The following is a 20,804-nucleotide window of genomic DNA, read 5'->3' on the forward strand; positions in this document are numbered from 1 at the left end:
AAAATGTAACAGAAAAGGCAGCTGTGCGATGTGCACGATATAAATACAAGAAACGGAGGTGGAAAGTGAATTACAGAAAAGTTAAAATCTTAGTTTATCATCTGCTGGATGATTGGAATCCAAACAAACGGGATGGGGATATTTGGGATTCAAATTCTAATAACAGTGAGGAGGATATATGTGTTGAAGGAGAACAGGCAGAAAGTTTAGAAGCCAAGCCTGTGAGGAGACAAAGATTACAGGGAAATCTGCAGACAGGAGAAAATCTGACTAGAAATAATGTTATGGAGGATGCTACTCCACAGGAAGTCATGGATACGATGGCACGCTTTACACAGCAGCCTGGGGAACCACTAATACAATGGGTAATTCGGATGCAGGAGCTGGGCGCAGCAGGGATTATGTTGGATGCCACAGATGCCCCTAAATTTGTTCAAATTAGTCAAGAAGTAGCAGTACAAAATGCGTTACGGGAGGATCCTTATCCTGCAAAAAATGCCCAATGGTCTTTATTAGAGATAATTAGTAGGGGTGTCACGAGGCGATATCCACTTGAATCTGATTGGCCCTCAAATTATAAAATTTGGTATACATTAAAAGATGCTCAAATGAGAATTAAGGAGGAGGCTATGAAGGCAGCCTTAGTAATAGGTCATGCTGACACATATATGTCATTACCTTTTACAGTGTCCATGAGAAATAAAATTATCAAGTATGCTGCACCGGCATACAAACAGGTAATGATAACTTTGTTGATCAATCAAATAGACAGGACTATTTTGGAAGCCTTAGAAGCGGTCCGACAGTTAGGAGATCGGGGGGACTGGGGACCTCAAAATACTTTTGATAAAAAGAGAAAAGGACAATCCAATTCAAACAGGGCTAATCGGGTGTCTCGGAGGAATATGTTTTTGGCATTAATAAAAGATGGTGTAAAGGGGGAAGAAATAGATGGGAAAGATACAGGGACGTTATGGGAAATGTACAGAAGTAGAGGACTGGGGAAGAAATCTATGTCTCAAGCACAAGTGAACAAAGGAGAGAGGGAGGATATTTTGGTGCCAACGGCTCCTTCTGAGGAAACTGCTTCCATTCTTTATCCTGATTTAAAAGGGTGGAAGTGATGGGAGGATCAATGATGTGAATGCCAAGCCTCAGTGTTTGCCTGGACCAAATTAGAACAGCGTCCGCATGTAGAGATAAATATTTAGTGGAAATCTGGGGAGCAAAAGGTACAAGCTGTAGTGGACACGTGTGGAGGAATATAAATATCAGGATTGGGGGGAAAATTATACAAGCGGAAAAAAAAAAAATTTTCAGATTTTAAAATTGGACAATTACCAATTTGGGAATATACTGTATTGATCAATGAGATTCCTTAAAATATAATAGGGCTAGATATCCTAAAAGGGTTAACATTACAGCTTTCCGATGGAATCTATAGTTTTGATAAATTGCCAAACATTCCTATGAGATCAGTAGTGGTGGGGAAATTATCTAAACCAATAGTAGTACCGAACTCCACTAAAATTGTAAACATGAACCAATGCATTTTTTACTATTCCTATAGTGGAACAATGTCCCGAACAATTTGCATTCACTTGGCAAGGGAGGCAATATACATCTACCAGACTACCACAAAAATACTTACATAGTCCCACTTTCTATCACAAGATTATAACAGAACATTTAGACCTTACATGCAGGAGTAGAACTATCACAATATATTGACTAAGTGGGCAAAAGGATGCCGAAAGGTGATAGAGAAAGTTAAACAGAAGATTGTAAACTTCCCTTCTCCCCTAAGTAAAAAACAAACTTGGGCCTTTTTGGATTCTGGAGGTAACATATTTCACATCTGGGGTGACATATGGGGTAGGTTGGACAATACAAAAGTAGAAATATTGCTAAGTGACCTTTATAATGTATAAAGTTTTGTTAGATAGTATAAGGAAGTTGCACTCCAAGTGATTTTGCAAATGTGTCTTTTACCTCAAACACTAACATTGTGAACCACTGTACCTGCACGTAAACCTCTCTTGTATGTTATATAGATTAAAATGTCCCTGCTTGCATTCTCTTATGATTGTGAGACAGAGCTTGGAAATGGAAGAATATAGAAAGGAGACCAGCAAAACTATAGAGCAATTAACTTAAGTTTCTATCTCTCTTTCTTTTAGAAGCTTAGCATCCAGACATGGTCATTAGAACCAATTTCACTGGGCCATATTTAAAATACTTCCAGCACTGTGACCTGATAGTGGGAATCCAATGGATACCAAATTTGTTTATGACTCTTTTGATTAATAGTGTGCTTATTTACAGATTAAATTCAACCCTGAATCATTGCAGATGGAAGAAAGCATGCTGGAGCTCTGTGTTTGTTTGTTTCTGTTATGTGTTGTCTGTTTTAGCTTATGGGGTACCCCAATAAACATCGCACATTGGCCATTTCCAGAGTTTTTCCACCCCTTCTATTAGTCCAAATGGTACCATATCCCTTTCCAAAAAAGATTCCCCCACATACAAGAAAGTTTCTTATGAAAACCATGCTCACAATGATTTTATGCTATGGCTCATACAGCCCAATTATAATTTAGTTAGGGGTTATATTATAAGAGGATATCTGAAGAGAAAAAATTATAAAGCTTTATACCTGGTAAAATGGTGCTCATTGGTATTTGATATTTGCTAAATAAAATAAAAAAATGGTCTCTCTTTATTTAACTTACCAGGTATAAACAGTGCAGTGCACATCTCTGACATAAGTTATTTTGGTATTACCATCAGTACGTGTTTATGGTCTCTCTTAAGTGACATAATAATTATGTCCAGAACATAAAAAAGTGTATTTTCTGAATGTCCTACAGATTACCTTTAAGTGCATTAGTATTGTTTCTCTTATCTCAAACAAATACTACCTTACACCCCAGTATGGTGTCACATGTTATCACATTCTGTACATAAAGTGGTTTTTCTTCTTTTTCTTTTTCTTATCTTCTCTTTTATCACTAGGGATGTTTATTGTAACTAAAGCATTAAAACTAAACAGTCATGATGAAATATTTTCCTTGGATAATCACGTACTGGGAAATGTTATTCCATATAGACTTTCATCCCTTTGTGATAGAATTGGTCAGCTCTGCTCTTATTCTTATGATTTGGCTAACATGCTGGGTTAAGAGAAAATTTCACCAGATCGAGAAGATGATGACACGCAACCAGACATACAGTGCCGTGCCATGACGCTATTATGTGGCACTGACTTGGGAATAGAAGTGAGCCTATATCCTGCCACTTCACATTAGGGCTGGTCTCTGGGGGTGGTGCACTTGACTCTTACGTGAGTGAAGGCATGTGAGTGGCATAGCAAGCCTATTGAAACTGGAGCATAGCCAGACCCTAATCAAAGCTGCTAAGAAAAACGGGATACCAGATAACTGCGTGATCGATGGTGAATATGAAGCTACCCTAAATGTATGTAAGCCATGAGTAAGAGCACAAATATAATAATAATATTATTAATTTCCATGATTCCCTATACGTGATACTTTCAAGTAAAATGCCTAATTAGCAAGAAATATTAGGGAATGCAAGAATACCAAGTTTAGAACATAAGGAAATAATTTATGAATGGAAAATTAATTTTCCCATTTTACCTTTACCTAAATGTAGAACCTGAGGTATAGTAAATACTATTGTTTCTGAAATACTGGCTGGCAAACAAACATATTTTGGCTCCAGAGTAGCAGATGTATTTAGATAGGAAGGTGAATGGGTGCCAAATACTGTACATAATCATGAACTAACACTACGATATGATCTGTTAATGTTACATGTCGTCAATGATAACTGTGTTTTATTTTTTAACCACATCACATTCTGTACCCTTAGATGGAAAATGGTGTAATTTTGAAATGAAACAATGTGTCCTTTTACGGCGATGCCTTTGACATTGGGACCCCACTTAGGGTTTCCCACTTGTCATGGGCAACAAATAGATGAACAAAATAAAACAAACGTGTCATCTATGAACCATGTTCTTTACAACATACCTACAATTTGTGCCAATGGACCATTCCACCGCAAGGTTATACCTTTATACAAGAAATATCACATAAAAATGTTTGTGTTGCTAGCAGTACTGTTGAACTTGTGATTCCTGCTATTCAAGCTCCCTTTTCAGTATGTTTATATCAAATGTAAATATTAATTTTTCTTTTGCCGAGGTACTTACTCCAATTATTTTATTGCCATCTATAAAGAAAGCCAAATAAAGCAAATCAGCAGTGTAACCTTACTTTGCTACAGCATAAAATAGATACTAAATTTTGAAACAGATGCTTTTACTAGAGGGAGTGCTATGGCACAAAAGGTGTTTCTTCATTCCTTACTCTATATTTTTGTTTAACTATCCTTATGTTAACATTTCTTAATTGTGGGTTTACCTATTGTGTATACAAACGGACACTCTCTCCCTTTATTCGGATGATTTCTTATTGGGAGGTGCAGACTTGAGGATCCAGGGGTGGACTGTTATACCTATGGCCAGGGGGTAACTGAGACTCAGCATACTACTGACATGTATCCACAAGTCTGCTTATCTGCTATCTTGACCTCTTTGACCTGGGGGTTGCCCAAACAACATCAAAAGGACAGTAAAACCAGATGGGAAGCTGGTTTTTGCAACAAGTATCTGCTATCTTGACCTCTTTGACCTGGGGGTTGCCCAAACAACATCAAAAGGGCAGTAAAACCAGATGGGAAGCTGGTTTTTGCAACAAGTATCTGCTATCTTGACCTCCTTGACCTGGGTGTTGCCAAAACAACAAAGAACAAAAGACCAGGACAGGGTGTGCCTGAATCGCAGGACCAGCTGTTCATGCTTTTGAACTCAGCAGCTTTCACCCTTTATAAGGACGGAACTCTGCCCCTAACATTAGAATCCAAGACGTCTAAAGGGATAGTCTCCCGTGTCCACCCACCTATCAATTGCAGGGATTCCCAATTGTGAAGATGGTCGTTGCCTGGGATTACGGTGATGCTATTTTATTCTTATATTCATATATATATATATATATATATATATATATATATATATATATATATATATATATATATATAATAAAGGGTTATTGTTTATGCTTTTATATTGTCTATGTGCTTTTCTGAGTGTCACTGATCATCCCATCTGACAGAAATAAGTGGCGGAACAACAGGGAAGAACTTTCCTCGTTGATTTCTAAGGCTTTGCAAGGTTTGAACATCTCGCAGGAGGATCTGCAAGTTTCTCGGTCCGCGAACCCCCTTATGGCAGGGACACGCAAGCCGACTAGATCTTTTCCGGTGCATGAAGCCATGCAGGAGCTTATCGCGACGCAATGGGACACGCCAGAGGCCAGTCTGCGGGTGTCAAAAGCCATGCGGCAGTTGTATCCTATTGCTCTGAATGAACTAAAGAAATTTAAGTTGCCTAGGGTTGACGCGTTGGTAGCCGCGGTCACCAAGAAGACTACCCTGCCGGTGGAGGGGCTGTTGCACTAAAGGATGTCCAGGATAGGAAGATTGAGTCATCGCTTAAAATGTCCTTTGAAGTAGCAGCGGTCACCTTGCAAGCCGCAGTTTGCAGTTCATATGCCGCACATGCTTGTTTGCAATGGTCTCAAACTCCTGGCGGATAACATGATGGAGTCCGGGGGTTCTGTCCCCTCAGAAGTGGCTAATCTGGAGTCTGGTCTAGCGTATTTGGCGGATGCCTTATATGATATTATTCGTGCTTCTGCCAAACAAATGTCTCTTTCCGTGGTTTCTCGCAGATCTTTGTGGCTCCGTAATTGGGCGGCGGATGCGGCGTCCAAGCTTCGGCTCGTGAAACTCCCTTTTAAAGAACGTTTGTTGTTTGGGGAAGATTTAGATAGGTTGGTGAAGGATTTTGGTGATACCAAAACACAGCGCTTACCGGAGGACAGGTCTAGACTCCCTTTGAAATCCTCGGCTGCCAGACCGCGCTTCCGGGATGTTAAGAGATATAGGCCAGGTAAGCCATCCTTTCAGCCCTCTTACAGTTCCTTCACTACTTCGAGACCTAGGTTTCCACAAAAGAGTTCCTTTCATGCAGCGAAACCCCCATCAGTTCAGCCAGCACGTGCTCCAGCAAATCGCACTCCACAATGACGGGGTCTCGGCTCCCTCCGCCATTCCCTTGGGGCAGCTGTCTGCCTTTCTGGCGAAGTGGGCCAAGATAACGTCGGATCAGTGGGTTTTGGACATTATTCGAGACGGTTACAAGTTAGAGTTTTCCTCTCCCGTCGCCGATTCTTTCTTGGTATCCTCGTGCAATGGGGCGGCCAAGGGAGACTCGGTCCGCCTAACTCTTCAGGTGCTTCTGGATCTGGGGGCGGTGGTGCCGGTCCCCTGGAAGAGGTAGGTCTCGGCAGGTATTCCATTTACTTCATTGTGCCCAAAAAAAGGGGGGTCGGTCAGACCTGTGCTGGATCTCAAGAGGGTCAACAAATTTCTCAGGGTTCACCATTTCCGTATGGAGACATTTCGCTCAGTTATTGCAGCGGTACAACCTGGGGAGTTCCTCACGTCCCTCGATCTCAAGGAGGCGTACCTCCATATTCCGATCTGGCCTCCGCATCAGAGGTTTCTTCGGTTTGCGATCCTAGGCCAGCATTATCAATTTCGGGCGATGCCCTTTGGTCTTGCCACGGCTCCCCGCACCTTTTCAAAGGTGATTGTGGTGGTGGCAGCATTTCTGTACAAAGAGGGAATTCGCGTGCACCCTTACTTGGGCGACTGGTTGATCTGCGCCTCTTCCAGGCAGGAGAGTTTGTCGGTTACTCAAGAGAGTGATCTCTCTCCTTCAGTCTTTGGGGTGGATCATCAACTTTCCCAAGAGCTCTCTGTCCCCGTCCCAGTCATTGGAACATCTGGGAGTGAGGTTCGACACTTGTCTGGGGAAGGTGTTTCTGCCCCGGGACCGGGGAGAGAAGTTGCAGTCTCAGGTTCGTCTGCTTCTCCGGTCGCCCAGGCCTCGGGTTTGGGATTATGTACAGGTTCTGGGCTCGATGGTGGCGGCTCTGGAGGTGGTTCCCTGGGCTCGGTTCCACATGAGGCCGTTGCAGAAGCTCTTCTTTCCCGGTGGTCCCCTGTGTCTCAGGACTACGATCGGCGTCTCCAGTGGAGTCCTCAGGCGTCCCGCAGCATGCAGTGGTGGCTCAGCGAGATCAATCTGTTCCGGGGCATGCCGCTTGCGACGCCGGATTGGGTCATGATTACGACGGATGCCAGTCTTCTGGGCTGGGGAGCCCAGTGCCTCCATGCCTCGCCGCAGGGAGTTTGGTCCCAGGAGGAGGCGCCTTGGTCGATCAATATGCTGGAGTTGAGAGCGATGAGACTTGCGCTTCTGGCGTTTCAGTCCATGGTTCAGGACCGTCTGACCAGGGTCTTTTCGGACAGTGTCACGGCGGTGGCGTATATCAATCGCCAGGGGGGGTACCCAGAGTCCTCAGTTGGCCGACGAGGCATTGGTTCTGTTTCGATGGGCGGAAGTGCATGTTCCTCTTCTCTCGGTGGCACACATTGCGGGTCATGAAAATGTTCAGGCGGACTTCCTCAGCAGAAATCTTCTCGATCCAGGCGAATGGGAGTTGTCTGTTCGGGCGTTCGATTTGCTGGTCCTACGGTGGGGTCTTCCGGAGATGGATCTCATGGCCTCGTCCCTCAATGCGAAGCTTCCTCGGTTCTTCAGCAGACGCAAGGAACAGGAGTCGGAGGGGGTGGACTCGTTAGCCCTCCCGTGGCCTCTGGGTTGCCTTCTTTATGTATTTCCTCCTTGGCCGATGATAGGTTAGGTGTTGCACCGCATCTCTCTCTTTCCGGGCAGGGTGATCGTTGTGGCTCCGGATTGGCCCCGTCAGCCGTGGTACGCGGACCTGATTCAGCTGTCGGCGGGCGATCGGCTGATGTTCCCAGTGACTCCGGACTTGCTGACTCGGGGTCCAATCTCCATGGAAAATCCGTCCCACTTTGGTCTTACGGCCTGGCTCTTGAACGGTCGCGGCTGAGACGTAGAGGCTATTCAGAACAGGTTATTTCCACTCTTCTTCAAGCCAAAAAGATTTCTACCTCTGCCTCCTATGCTAGAGTCTGGAGAGTTTTTGAGTCTTGGTGTAGGGGGCAGGGTCTTTCGCCCTTCCAGGCATCTGTCGGCTATTCTTTCCTTTCTGCAGGAGGGCGTAGCTAAAGGGTTGGCCTATAATTCCCTGAAGGTTCAGGTGGCGGCCATTGCTTGTTACAGGGGCCGGATCTCTCGTTCTGCGCTAGCGTCTCAATCTGACGTGGTTCGATTCCTCAAAGGGGTTCACCATATTCGGCCTCCTGTAAAACGAACCTGTCCTTGTGGAGTCTTAAGCTTGTCCTTGGGGGATTGCGGGCGGCACCTTTTGAGCCTTTGTCTAATGCTACTCTGAAAGATGCCACTTTGAAAACGGTGTTTTTGGTGGCTATGGCTTCAGCCAGACGGGTGTCGGAGTTGCAGGCGCTGTCTTGCAGGGATCCTTTTTTGCGCATTTCGGATGCTGGGGTGTCTGTTCGGACAGTGCCGTCCTTTCTGCCTAAGGTGGTTTCTTCCTTTCATGTGAACCAGTGTTTATTCCTCCTGGCTTTTTGGCGGGAGGATTGGGGGGAGCGCTTCTCTTCTTTGCGTTTCCTGGATGTGTGCAGGATTGTTCTGCATTATTTGGAGGTGACTAACGACTTTCGTCGGTCGGACCACCTGTTCGTGTTGTTTGCGGGCAGGAACAAAGGTATGGCTGCATCTAAGGCTTCCATTGCTCGTTGGGTCAAAGAAACGATTGCTTCGTGCTCATTCGACTCGAGCGTTGGCTGCGTCTTGGGCGGAGTCAGGAGGTCTTTCCTTGGAGGAGATTTGCCGTGCGGCTACTTGGTCTTCTGGGAATACCTTTTCGAAACATTACCGATTGGATGTGGCGGCCCATGTGGAGGCTAGTTTTGGCGCTTCGGTTATTGTGGAGGCGGCGTTAGCTTCCCACCCGGTTTGAGTTTTGCTTTGCTACATCCCACTAGTCTCTGGATTCATCTGCTGCTGTGCTAAGGAAGGAAAAATTATGTTCTTACCTGTTAATTTTCTTTCCTTTAGGAGCAGCAGATGAATCCAGAGCCCCACCCTTTCTGCGGACGATCTGTCGGTGTTCTGTGTGGCGTGTTTCAGTTGGGTTATTGTTGGTAGTTGTGTTCTGTAGTTTACTATTTGTGATTCGCTACTGGAAAGAAGTTTTTTGAATGCTCATTTTCCTATCTGGATGCTTGGGTAAGGAGCGTTACTGGATGTACAGGAGGAATGCCAGTCTATAAGACCACCTGTTAATCAGTTTCTCTATCTCCACCTGCTGGTCGATGTGAGCTATCCCACTAGTCTCTGGATTCATCTGCTGCTCCTAAAGGAAAGAAAATTAAGAGGTAAGAACATAATTTTTCCGTCTGCCTCAAGACACTTTGATTTAGCTTAGTTAGGAGGGATGGATGACTTCAGGCCCAGGATACATCTGCACTCTGGCCAGATTTGCGCTGGATGACAGTCCAAGGATGGTCTTTGTTCCATGTGCTTCATGGTGAGTGAGGGGGCGGGGGAGCACGGGCTTAGCCCCCTCTAGTTTCCCTGGAGCTGTGGGATCCAAGATGGCTCAAATTCTACACCAAAAGTCCTGGTTCATGTTCTATGTATTATGCGTTGTGATATGAGCAGAACAGACTTGTTTCTCATAGAGTACCCCTATATACCTCCCTCTTGTTTCCTTTCTAGGGCTGACCATCTGCTTTGATATGAACTGAGGAGTTATAGGACAGCCCAAAGAGATGGGAGGTGGATCTAAGAAAATGCTAATGAGGCTCTCTACACAGAATCTCGCAGGAAGATATTCATTATCCAAGAGTTCATGAATGATGTGCCCATTTAGTAGAAGGATTATCAAGGTAAGTACCTAATCTTTCCATGTCTGAGCAGTTCTGATATTTTGACCAATTGAAACTAAGAACCCATACTAATAAAATTAGAGCTCTTATCTGAATTTAGAAAGTCTTCCCATAATACTTGTATAAAGAAAAATACCTCATTTTCTGAGTTTATATAGCAATTCCTCTTTTAAACTGCTTTCAGTTCTCAGAAAATAAAAAGATGTCCTTCAGCCCAAGAAATCCAGTTTTCAACTGGCAACAAGTGTGGCTATTCAGTTACACTTTTTATGAAGTGTCTCATCTTTTAACTAATGAAAGCTAACCACAAGGAACAGTTTATTTGCCAGGGTTTGCTCTGGAGGCGCTGGTACCGGATTTTCCCCCCCTCCCTACCCCCGAAGAAACAGGACAAGTTCTAATAGGTTGGATGCCTGTGATCGGGTATTGGTTTGCATCTTCACAATTGACTCCTAGTGTTACCCTGGGCAACTATCTCTCTAGTCCTGGCATAAGTTGGCATAAGAATAATTTTGAAAATACGTACTCGTTTCTTTTCGAACTTGAAGACAGAATTTTAGCTCTTGAAAGCTAGTCACAATTGTGTGGAGATCAATGAAATTTGACTAGACTTCATTTTTAAAATCTTAGATTGCAAGCTGATTGGTACAGGGAAAATACATACTGTATCTGAATGTTAGCTGTAAATGTACCTGCACTGCTGTGGAGTGCCTTCTTGACATTTTACTATCTGATTAAAACCCTTCTTTCTTGATATTGGGGCTTTTTGCAGACGGTCATCAAAGCTAGCACAGAGTTTCGGTACATTTTGTAGTGCTTTCTCATTTGCAGGGCATAAGACAAATTATAGAATTCTTGTCATGTATTTTTTTTTTTTTTTTAAATTCTTTATTCATTTTCAAACTTACAGTAAGTGTGATAAAATGTCCAAACAAATTAACAATATCTATATCACTTAATAATCATCAATGTTAACAGTCACGTATTTTGACTTTTGCTGGATTTTAGAAATTCTTTGAGAAAGCTTTAGTTTATTTGAAGAGATTTTGTTTTTGTTGCAGATACACAGGAGTCCATACTTGAGCTGCTGTTCCCCATTTCTCACAACTGTTAAAGGATATCCCTTTAAGAACTTGAGAACTCTTCCCCTTCTGCAATGGAGCATAGCACCTTCTGCAAGCGAACTCAAAAAGTGTGTTTTGCTCTCAGTGTCGGTGACCTTTCAGAGCAAGATTGGGATGATTGGAAGTCCCTTTCCATGCCTTTATTTTTGTGGCAGCAGATGATGTGGGATCCCTTTCAGAGCCCAGTATCCAGGGGGCAGGTGCAGTGGCGGGTCATGGTGGTGATCCCTCCATGCATTGCCTTTTCGGGTCAGCTTCAGTCTCCCATGTTATTTGTGACGCCCTGTCTATACTGAAGCTTGATGCTCAGTAGCCTAGAACTCGATGGGCATGGCGGTATATAAGAATAAAATTATTATTATTATTAAATTATTATTCTACCTCGCAGTGCTCCATCATGTGCAGCACTTATGTGCAGACAAACTTTCTTCAGGTTCACCTCGATAATACCTCTTTGGTCATGGACCAGTGGGAGAATCCTGAAGACTCTCACTTAAGGTGGCCTAAGCTGTTTCAGCTCTATGCTATGGCTCTGGACTTCCAGCAACTGTTTGTCCAACCGAAGGTGGATTCTGTAGTAGCACAAGTGACCAAGCTCACCTCCCTTCCTAGTGAGGGTGGAGTGATGCTGAAAGAGACATACAGGACTGTAATGGGGGGATGTGGTCCTTAAAAGACAGTTTGAAGCGCTGGCTTTGGGTATCAAAGCTGCAGCAGCTGCCTCCTTTATGGCGTGCGTCTGCCATACCAGACTATGGAGAAGTCATTGTGTGGATTATGTGGCTGATGGTCATTATGACATCAGAGTCCTGGGTAAGGTTTCAGCCTTCTCCATTTCGACCTGCTGGATGCTCTGAATCAGACAGTAGGTGGGCGACTCGGCCTCCAAAGCCAATCTCAGCAGATTACCCTTCAAGGGGCAGGTGCTGTTTGGCAAAGGGCTAGATCAGTGTTTCTCAACTTCTTCAAGCCAGGTACCCCCTAAGCCTAACAAATACCAACCGAGTACTCCACCCAAGCTCCGCTCCATAATAATAGTACTAATTGTAATACAATTTCTTCCATCCAATTTTCATATACATACAATATAATCTTATTAATACATAATGGAAACCACAAAATTTAAAAAGCACACTGTACACATAGAAAATGTTTATCATTTATATTTGGGGGATTTTCAAAGCGGTCAAGGCAGATGACTTTAAAATATGTCACCTCAGTAACAACCATAGAAAAATAGACAAATATAGTGCAAGCAGATATAAATTCTCAAAACTGACATATTGATCACTAAATTGAAAATAAAATCATTTTTCCTACCTTTGTTGTTTGGTGATTTCATGAATATCCCAGGACAAGCAGGCAGCATATTCTCTACATGTGGGTGATGTCATCAACGGAACCCCCTAGCGGACGTTTTCACAAGCAGACTTGCTCGAAGACCTTCAGGCTTGCGATTGGTCAACGCGTGCCCCTCTCGCCCTGCCTAGGGCATGCATCTCCTCAGCGTGTCCTCAGTTCAATGTTTTCCGCAGAGCCAGAAGCACTGCTCCCTTGCTGCGCACAACCTCATCCCTCTTGCACCGCGGCTTTCTTTATTATTTTCGTTTAAGTTGCTGTACTTGTGTCTTAATTCTTCTTATTTTCATTTTTTCAGTTCGTATATTTTTGACCTGGTTTCCGGTCTTCCTCTGGCTGCCTGGCCTCATGGGGCCGCAGCCGTACTTCTTCTTATGACCCGGCCTCATTCGGGTTTTAAAAACTGTACTCAGTGTAACCGGGTTATCTCCATCACCGGCCCCCTATCATTGGTGTGTTGAGTGCCTGGGTGCAGAGCACCGCGCTAAGTCGTATCCCCGTTGTGCGACTCTACAACTGCGGGCTCTTTGTCAAAGGGTGGCCAAGATCCTCCAACTCTTTGGCCCCATGGATCCTGGAGCAGGCCTCGAGCTCGGCCTCGGCACTCTCGTTGGGCGCCTCGGCCTCGAAGTCCTTGGCCTCAGCTCCCTCGTTGGGTACTTCGGCCTCGAAGTCCCCGTCGGCTTCGAAGGCTCCGGCCTCGGCCTCTTCTGCTACTCCGGCCTTGGGTAAGTCTCCTCTTTCCTCCTCAGGTGTGCCAGCAAAGAAGCCTTCCTTGGAGTCTCATACTAGTGCTGTTTCATCGGCGCCTTCGAGACATCACTCTAAGTGTGCCTCCTCATGTAGGGAATACTCTTCCTCGAGGTCGCCCCCGAAGGAGCGCACTGCTGCACCTCCGACCCACCTTCCTTTGGTCTCGGTGCCTATGTTCGAGGACATGCTTAAGGCTATCATTACCACACAGCTTTCCTCGGTGGTAAGCCAACTAGTCCCGATCTCGACGCCTGTGGCCTCGGTCTTGACCCAGTCGCAGTCTGTCCAACCTGAGCATCCCACGCAAGACTCGTCGGGTTCCCTCGCCTGAATCGCTGAGAACTTTTCGGGGGTCCCGGCCAGGGGCCCATGTTTCCCCCGCTACTGGGGCGAGGCTTGCCTCTTCTAAAAAGCCCCAGTCTTCCCTGCCGGTCGGGGCAGGTCTACGACCTCGAGACCGTCTACACACACGCTTGTCCTCAAATTGGACTCTAGTGTTTGTTCCCCGTCGAGGAGCTTGCCGGCTTCTAAGGGGCCTGCTTCGAAACCTGTTTGGGATTTCTCCTATCCCCCGTCTTCTCTGAAGCTTTCTCAGCGATTTCTTCAGACTCCGAGGTCTTCCCCGGTCCATTTGGCACGGGGCCGTTCTTCGACGCCCCCTACACGCCTTAGTCGTACCTCTTCAGTCTCCCATTCACGGGACTCTGAGGCTCCGGATTACTATTCCAGGGAGGTTTCTCCCTCTTTCTCGGCTGCACCCCGATCTCGGTCGGAGTCTTCTCCGGAGGATGAATCCTCTTCTCAGACCTCTTCCTTTTCTCGTTTCATCTCTGACATGGGCAGAGCTCTGAACTTGGATCTTCAGTCCGACTCCTGCTTTACCCAGGAATACCTGGCGGAACTGGGAGTTGACAATATGCCTCGTGAGGCACTTCGCCTGCCATTGCATCAGGTTCTTCGGCAGATGTTTCTCCGGAACCTGGAGACACCATATGCTGTCACTGCTATCCCCTCCAAGTTGGAGTCCCCTTACTGGACTACTCCGGTTAAAGGGTTTGAGGGTGCTCAGCTTTCCCACCAATCCTTGGTGGTTGAGTCTTCCTTGAAGTCTAATCCCTCGAAGGTCTATGCTGCCATCCCCCCTGGCAGGGAGAGCCGTACAATGGACAAATTTGGTCACCGTCTATCAGAACTCGATTATGGCGAACCGTGTCCTTAACTACAGTTTCTTCTTCACGTTCTACCTTCGGTTCTGTCTTGATACCCTCCGCTCGTTCCGGGAGGTCATGCCAGAGCCTCGGCGTCAGGAGTTTCGTCTCCTCGTGGAGACCCTCTCCCAGCTCCGCCTGTATGTGTTTCAGGCCTCTTACGACGCCTTTGAATTGTCCTCAAGAGTCACAGCCTTTGCGATCGCTATGCATCACCTCGCCAGGCTCCAGCTTATGGATATGGATCCGAATCTATAGGATCGTCTAGCCAATCTCCCGTGTGTGGGTCATGAGCTCTTTGAGTCCATCGAGGCAGCCACAAAGCGCCTCTCGGACCACGAGCAGTCCTTTGCGTCTCTGGTGAAACTTAAACCTAAGGCCCCCCCCCTGCCTGCCAATATAAAATTCCTCTCCTGAGGTATCCACAGAAATCCACTCCTGCTTTCTCTAGGCCTCCTTTGAAATGGCCTCTGCAGCAACAGCAGCAGCGTTAACCTAAGACTCAGCCGTCGGCCCCAACGAAGACCGGGCCGTCTTTTTGACAATTCCTGTCCGAGCCTTCGGGCTCCCTTCATAGAGCATTCCACCTTCCTCATCGGGTTCGTCTCCATCATTTAAATGCCCAGTGGGAAAATCTTACCACCGACAGTTGGGTGCAGTCTATCATCAAGGAGGGGTACTCCCTCCCCTTCAGTCGTGTACCCCTGGACCTGCCCCCAAGAGAATTTCCTTCTGCTCAGTCTCAGCTTCCTCTCCTTCTGCAGGAAGCTCAGGCCCTTCTTCACCTCCGAGCAGTCAAGGAGGTTCCCATGGAACAGTGGAACTCCGGATTTTACTCCCAGTACTTTCTGGTACCCAAGAAGAAGGGGGATCTGCGTCTGATCCTGGACCTCCGTGCTCTGAACAAGTTTCTGGTGCAGGAACAGTTCCGAATGCTCACCCTTCCCACGTTGTATCCCCTCTTGGACGAGGGGGATTGGCTGTGCTCTCTGGACCTCAAGGAAGCGTACACACACATTCCAATACACCCGGCCTGTCGCCGGTATTTGAGATTCCGGGTGGGGGATCTCCATCTCCAGTATTGTGTTCTTCCCTTCGGCCTGGTGGCCTCTCCGAGGGTCTTCACGAAATGTCTGGTTGTGGTGGCTACAGCCCTGCACCTCCGTGGCCTGCAGGTGTTTCCCTACCTCGACGACTGGTTGATCAAGTCGTCCTCTCGCAACGAAGTCCTGCGAGTGACGGAGCAGACGATCTTGCTCCTTCAAAGTCTCGGCTTCAATGTGAACTTTCCAAAGTCCCACCTGTGCCCGTCCCAGTCTCTTGAGTTCATCGGAGCGGTCCTGGAGAGTGCATCTCCGCTCCTTCTTGCCTCAGCCTCGTCAGGAGGCCCTTATCCATTTGTGCCGAATGGTGACCCTTCTGCACTCATCACCGGTTCGGCTCATGATGGTCCTCCTAGGTCACATGGCCTCCACGGTTCACATGACTCCTTTTGCCAGACTTCACCTCTGTATTCCTCAGTGGACTCTGTCGTCCCAGTGGAACCAGGTTTGGGATCCTCTCTCGACGCATTGTCGTGCCTCTTTGTTGAGGAAGTCTCTCCGTTGGTGGATGCTCTCTTCCAATCTTTCCAGAGGTTTTCAGTTCCATGCTCCTCCTCCGCAGAAGGTCCTCACGATGGACTTGTCGACCTATGCTTGGGGGGGGGGGCTCATCTGGACGGTCTGCGCACCCAGGATCTTTGGTCTCATGTCGACCGCCTTTGTCACATCAATCTTCTGGAGCTTCGTGCAATTTTTCTTCACTCTGAAAGCTCTTTGCCTCTTGCTTTATGACCGAGTGGTGCTGGTTCGAACAGACAACCAGGTCGCCATGTATTATATCAACAAACGGGGCACAGGGTCCAGGTCCCTGTGCCTGGAGGCGATGCGGCCGTCCGCCCCAACATATTCATTCGAGCTGTCTATATTCAGGGCCAGCGGAACTGTCTGGCGGACAAGTTGAGTCATCTTCTGCAGTGTCACGAGTGGTCTCTCCACTCAGTAACCCTGCGTCAGGTGTTTGCTCGTTGGGGGACTCCAGACATCGATCTGTTCACATCCCCCCTCAATCACAAATTGCCACGCTTCTGCTCCAGGTTTACACCCCTCTCAGGATCGAGGCGGATGCCTTCCTTCTGGATTGGACGAACGAGTTCCTGTATGCATTCCCTCCATTCCCTCTGATTCTGAAGACTCTAGTCAAGCTCAAGTCTTCGCATGCCACCATGATTCTGATAGCTCCTCGATGGCCCCGTCAACCTTGGTTCTCCCTTCTGTTGCAACTCAGTGCCAGGGAGCCTCTTCTTCTGCCTATATTTCCTTGTCTGCTTATGCAGAGTCAGGGTTCTCTGCTTCATCCCATCCTCCAGTCTCTTCACTTAACGGCTTGGTTCCTCAAGACTTAATGCCCTCGTTCCAGCTCTCCCAGCCTGTCCTGGATGTCCTGGAAGTGTCTCGGAAGGAGTCCACTCGCCAATGTTATCATCAAAAGTGGACCCGTTTTTCTTCCTGGTGTGCTACTAGGCAGCTGGAGCCGCTGTCTGCCTCCTTATCTGCTGTCCTGGATTATCTGTTTCATTTGTCTGACGCTGGACTCCAGTCCTCTTCGGTTCGAGTCCACCTTAGTGCCATTGCTGCTTTTCATCCGCTGATTGACGGGAAGCCTATCTCTGTTCATCCTGTGGTTTCCCGCTTTATGAAAGGATTTTTCCACGTTCGTCCGCCCCTTAAACGTCCTCCGGTGGTTTGGGATCTTAACGTGGTTCTTGCACAATTGATGAAATCCCTGTTTGAGCTGCTAGCGCAGGCTCACTTGAAATATCTTACTTGGAAGGTTGTGTTCCTTATTGCTCTCACTTCTGCCCGTCGGGTCAGTGAGCTTCAAGTCTTGGTTGCGGACCCACCTTTCACTGTCTTCCATCATGATAAGGTAGTCCTCTGTACCCATCCTAAGTTCTTACCGAAGATTGTTTCTGATTTTCACATCAACCAATCCATTGTTCTTCCTGTGTTTTTTCCGAAGCCCCATTCTCACCCTGGAGAAGTGGCTCTGCATTCTCTTGATTGTAACCGTGCGCTGGCCTTCTACTTGAAGCGCACCGCTCCTCACCGGACTGCTCCCCAGGTGTTCCTTTCTTTTGATCCCAATCGCTTGGGTCGTTCTGTTTCTAAGCGGACCATTTCTAACTGGTTGGCCGCTTGCATCTCTTTCTTTTACGCTCAGGCTGGTCTCTCCCTGCCGGGTCGAGTCACAGGCCACAAGGTCAGAGCGATGGCGGCGTCTGTTGCTTTCCTCCGCTCGACTCCCATCGAGAAAATCTGTAAAGCTGCCACTTGGTCCTCGGTTCATACATTCACCTTGCACTACTGTCTAGATGATTTTTCCAGGCGTGACGGCCGCTTTGGCCAGTCTGTTTTGCAGCATCTGTTCTCCTAAATTGCCAACTTTCCCTTGTAGTTAGCTTGGAGGTCACCCACTTGTAGAGAATATGCTGCCTGCTTGTCCTGGGATAAAGCACAGTTACTTACCATAACAGGTGTTATCCAGGGACAGCAGGCAGATATTCTCGAAACCCACCCACCTCCCCGTGGTTGGCTTCTTTGCTAGCTATCTGAACTGAGGACACGCTGAGGAGACGCATGCCCTAGGCAGGGCGGGAGGGGCACGTGTGCATGCGCGGGCCAATCGCAAGCCTGAAAGTCTTCGAACAAGTCTGCTTGCGAGAACGTCCGGTAGGGGGCTCCGTCGGTGACGTCACCGACATGTAGAGAATATCTGCCTGCTGTCCCTGGATAACACCTGTTACGGTAAGTAACAGTGCTTTTTTCACAATTGCAACAATCATTTGGTATTACAAAGTCTCGAGCACATAAGTGGTTGCAATTGAAGCAGGCCATTCAGAAGGGCCCTGATTGGTGAAATTTAAATAATCAGTATAGCTTGCCGAGCATATGCTTCCAGACAGATTTGCTAGGGCATCAGGCTGCCAAGTAGTATAAATTAATACCTGAATATTTGAACTAGAAGCCTAAAACTAGTCTAAAAGATATTTGGAGCATTGAGATAAAAACAGCAGATTTCTGCCACTCAGTGGCCATGGATTTGGCCTTGCAGGATGAGATGTACAGTGTCAGCATCTATGATACAAACTTGGTTTTTTCTGTTAGAGTTTTTTGGACCCCAGTTCATTTGCAGAAGTTTGTTCAAAATCTAATAGATGCTAGCACTGTCATCTTGAAATAGGGACACTGGATCATTTGTTGTTTTATTGTCCTTTGATACTCATCTTTTGGAAATCAATATGGGGACAAATTAATTTGATTTTGGAGTCTTCGATTCCGTTATCTTATGAGGTTATCTGTGGTACATTGTTGTCACCTAAACCTCCATTAGATAAATATAAAAGCAGACTATTTGCCATAATGACTGGGATAGCCATGTAAATGTTTACTAAAAACTGAAAAAATTGGGATAGACTTAATTTCTCCTTTTGGTGGAATTCTTCTGTTTGTTATAAATATAAAAAAATGAATGTAGAAATTTCGTATAATAATAAGATATTTAAATTAACTTGGGGCCCATTGACAAATTTTGTTAACACTGATTACCTGGATTATCCTTTTCGATTTGCACATCCAGGGAGGGTGGGTGGGAGGGAGGGGGTTATTATATTTCATTGAATTAATTGTGGGAGGGGGAAATGTTTTTGTAGTGTTTCGTTGAAAGATTGTAAGTGCTGTCTTGAAGTCAATTGTATGTATAATTCAATGCACTGTTTTCGTATGGAAAAATTAATAAAGATTTATAAACTAAAACAATTTTGAATTGGTTTTAAAAAAATGTTTGGCACTATGATGAGAGCTAAAAACCAAATATCATCTCACAATAATAAACTTCTCTTTATTATGATAAGGGTTGTCATACAGCTTATTTTAAGGAATTGGAAAAACTGGCATAGATTGAACTATATCTTTTGGTTGGAGTTTCTCTGTCACGTTTTTAAAATGGAACGTATTATGGCTATATAACACGGACATTACAAAAAGTTTCTGAAGATTTGAGAGTCATTATAAAATTTTGCAAAGAGTGATTGTTGATTTTGCTCTTTGGTCATACATGTCCAGGGTGGGTGGGAGGGATGGGTTGGAACATATTTTTGATTTCTTAATTTGAGTGTACTTTTTGAATTAATTATGGGAAATTATGACAAATATTGAGCAGAGCAGCGCTTACCTGAACTGATGCAAAATCTTAAATATTCAAAACAGGGACTGTATTTTGAAAAGCTGCTTTAGGGAGACCAACACCAAAATATCCAGGTCAAACACTTGTGACTGAAAAGAAGTTTTCTAAGCATATGAGTAATTAAGCCTTAGAACAAGTTACTTATGGAGAGGTGGTAAAACCTGTCATTGGAGGACTTTTAAGGCTGGGATAATTTGTTTGGGGTGGGAGATTATGAAATGGTTTCAGAACTGATTTAAGAAGTTTTTTGAGTTCTCTTCTTATGTGTCACGGACTTTGTATTACCATAGCAGTTTATACATTATTTATAAAGTGCTTTCTTCGTGGGAGGGAATATTTTGATTTAGTGCTAGCTTTGCATGGCTTATAACAGCGCTTCCCAAGCTGGTCTTGGAGTGCCCCTTTGCCAGACACAATGAATATGCATGAAAGAAATGGATTGGATTACACTGCCTCATAAATCTCTTGCATGTTCATTATGAATATCCTGAAAACATTCCCATAATAATAAATTTCTCTTTATTACGACGGAGGTTGCCATACAACTTATTTTGAGGAAGTGGAAAAACTGGGATCGGTTTAATCATACTTTTTTGGTGGGAATCTCTATGCCACACTTTTAAAATGGAATGAGCGTATGATGGCCATACAACAGGGACATTATAGGAAATTTATGGATTTTTGGGAGCCATTGCCAAAATTCTATAAGGAGTGATTGTTGATTTTGCCCTATGATCATACATGTCCAGGGTGGGGAGATACTTTTAATTCGAGTGCAATTATTGGATATGTAGAAAGGGGGGATGATATATGTATTTGTCATAAAATATAATTTGATAGAATATGCTGTTAAAGTGTAACATGTCTATATAATATATTGCACTTATTTTTTGCTTTAAAATGAATAAAGATTAACAAAAAAAAAATCCTGAAAACCTGACTTGCAAGGGGAAACTCCAGGACTGGCTTGGGAAGCCCTGGCTTATAGGTTTATAGGATATTTGGGGGTTTCTTTTCTACATGGATATATTTACCGTGGCATTTATGCATTGGCTATGGTCTGTATTTTTTCCTC

The 20,804-nt window shown here is 45.4% G+C and overlaps 1 protein-coding gene across 6 annotated transcripts in view; it reads left to right on the forward strand.

The window, feature by feature from the left end:
• The window catches only part of LOC117364564 (PC-esterase domain-containing protein 1A-like), a 163,098-nt gene that overhangs the window by 98,142 nt on the left and 44,152 nt on the right, over positions 1-20,804 (forward strand). The gene's annotated exons all lie outside the window — the stretch shown is intronic.

Source organism: Geotrypetes seraphini, chromosome 1 (assembly GCF_902459505.1).
Source record: "Geotrypetes seraphini chromosome 1, aGeoSer1.1, whole genome shotgun sequence".
In the NCBI taxonomy this organism is placed as follows: domain Eukaryota; kingdom Metazoa; phylum Chordata; class Amphibia; order Gymnophiona; family Dermophiidae; genus Geotrypetes; species Geotrypetes seraphini.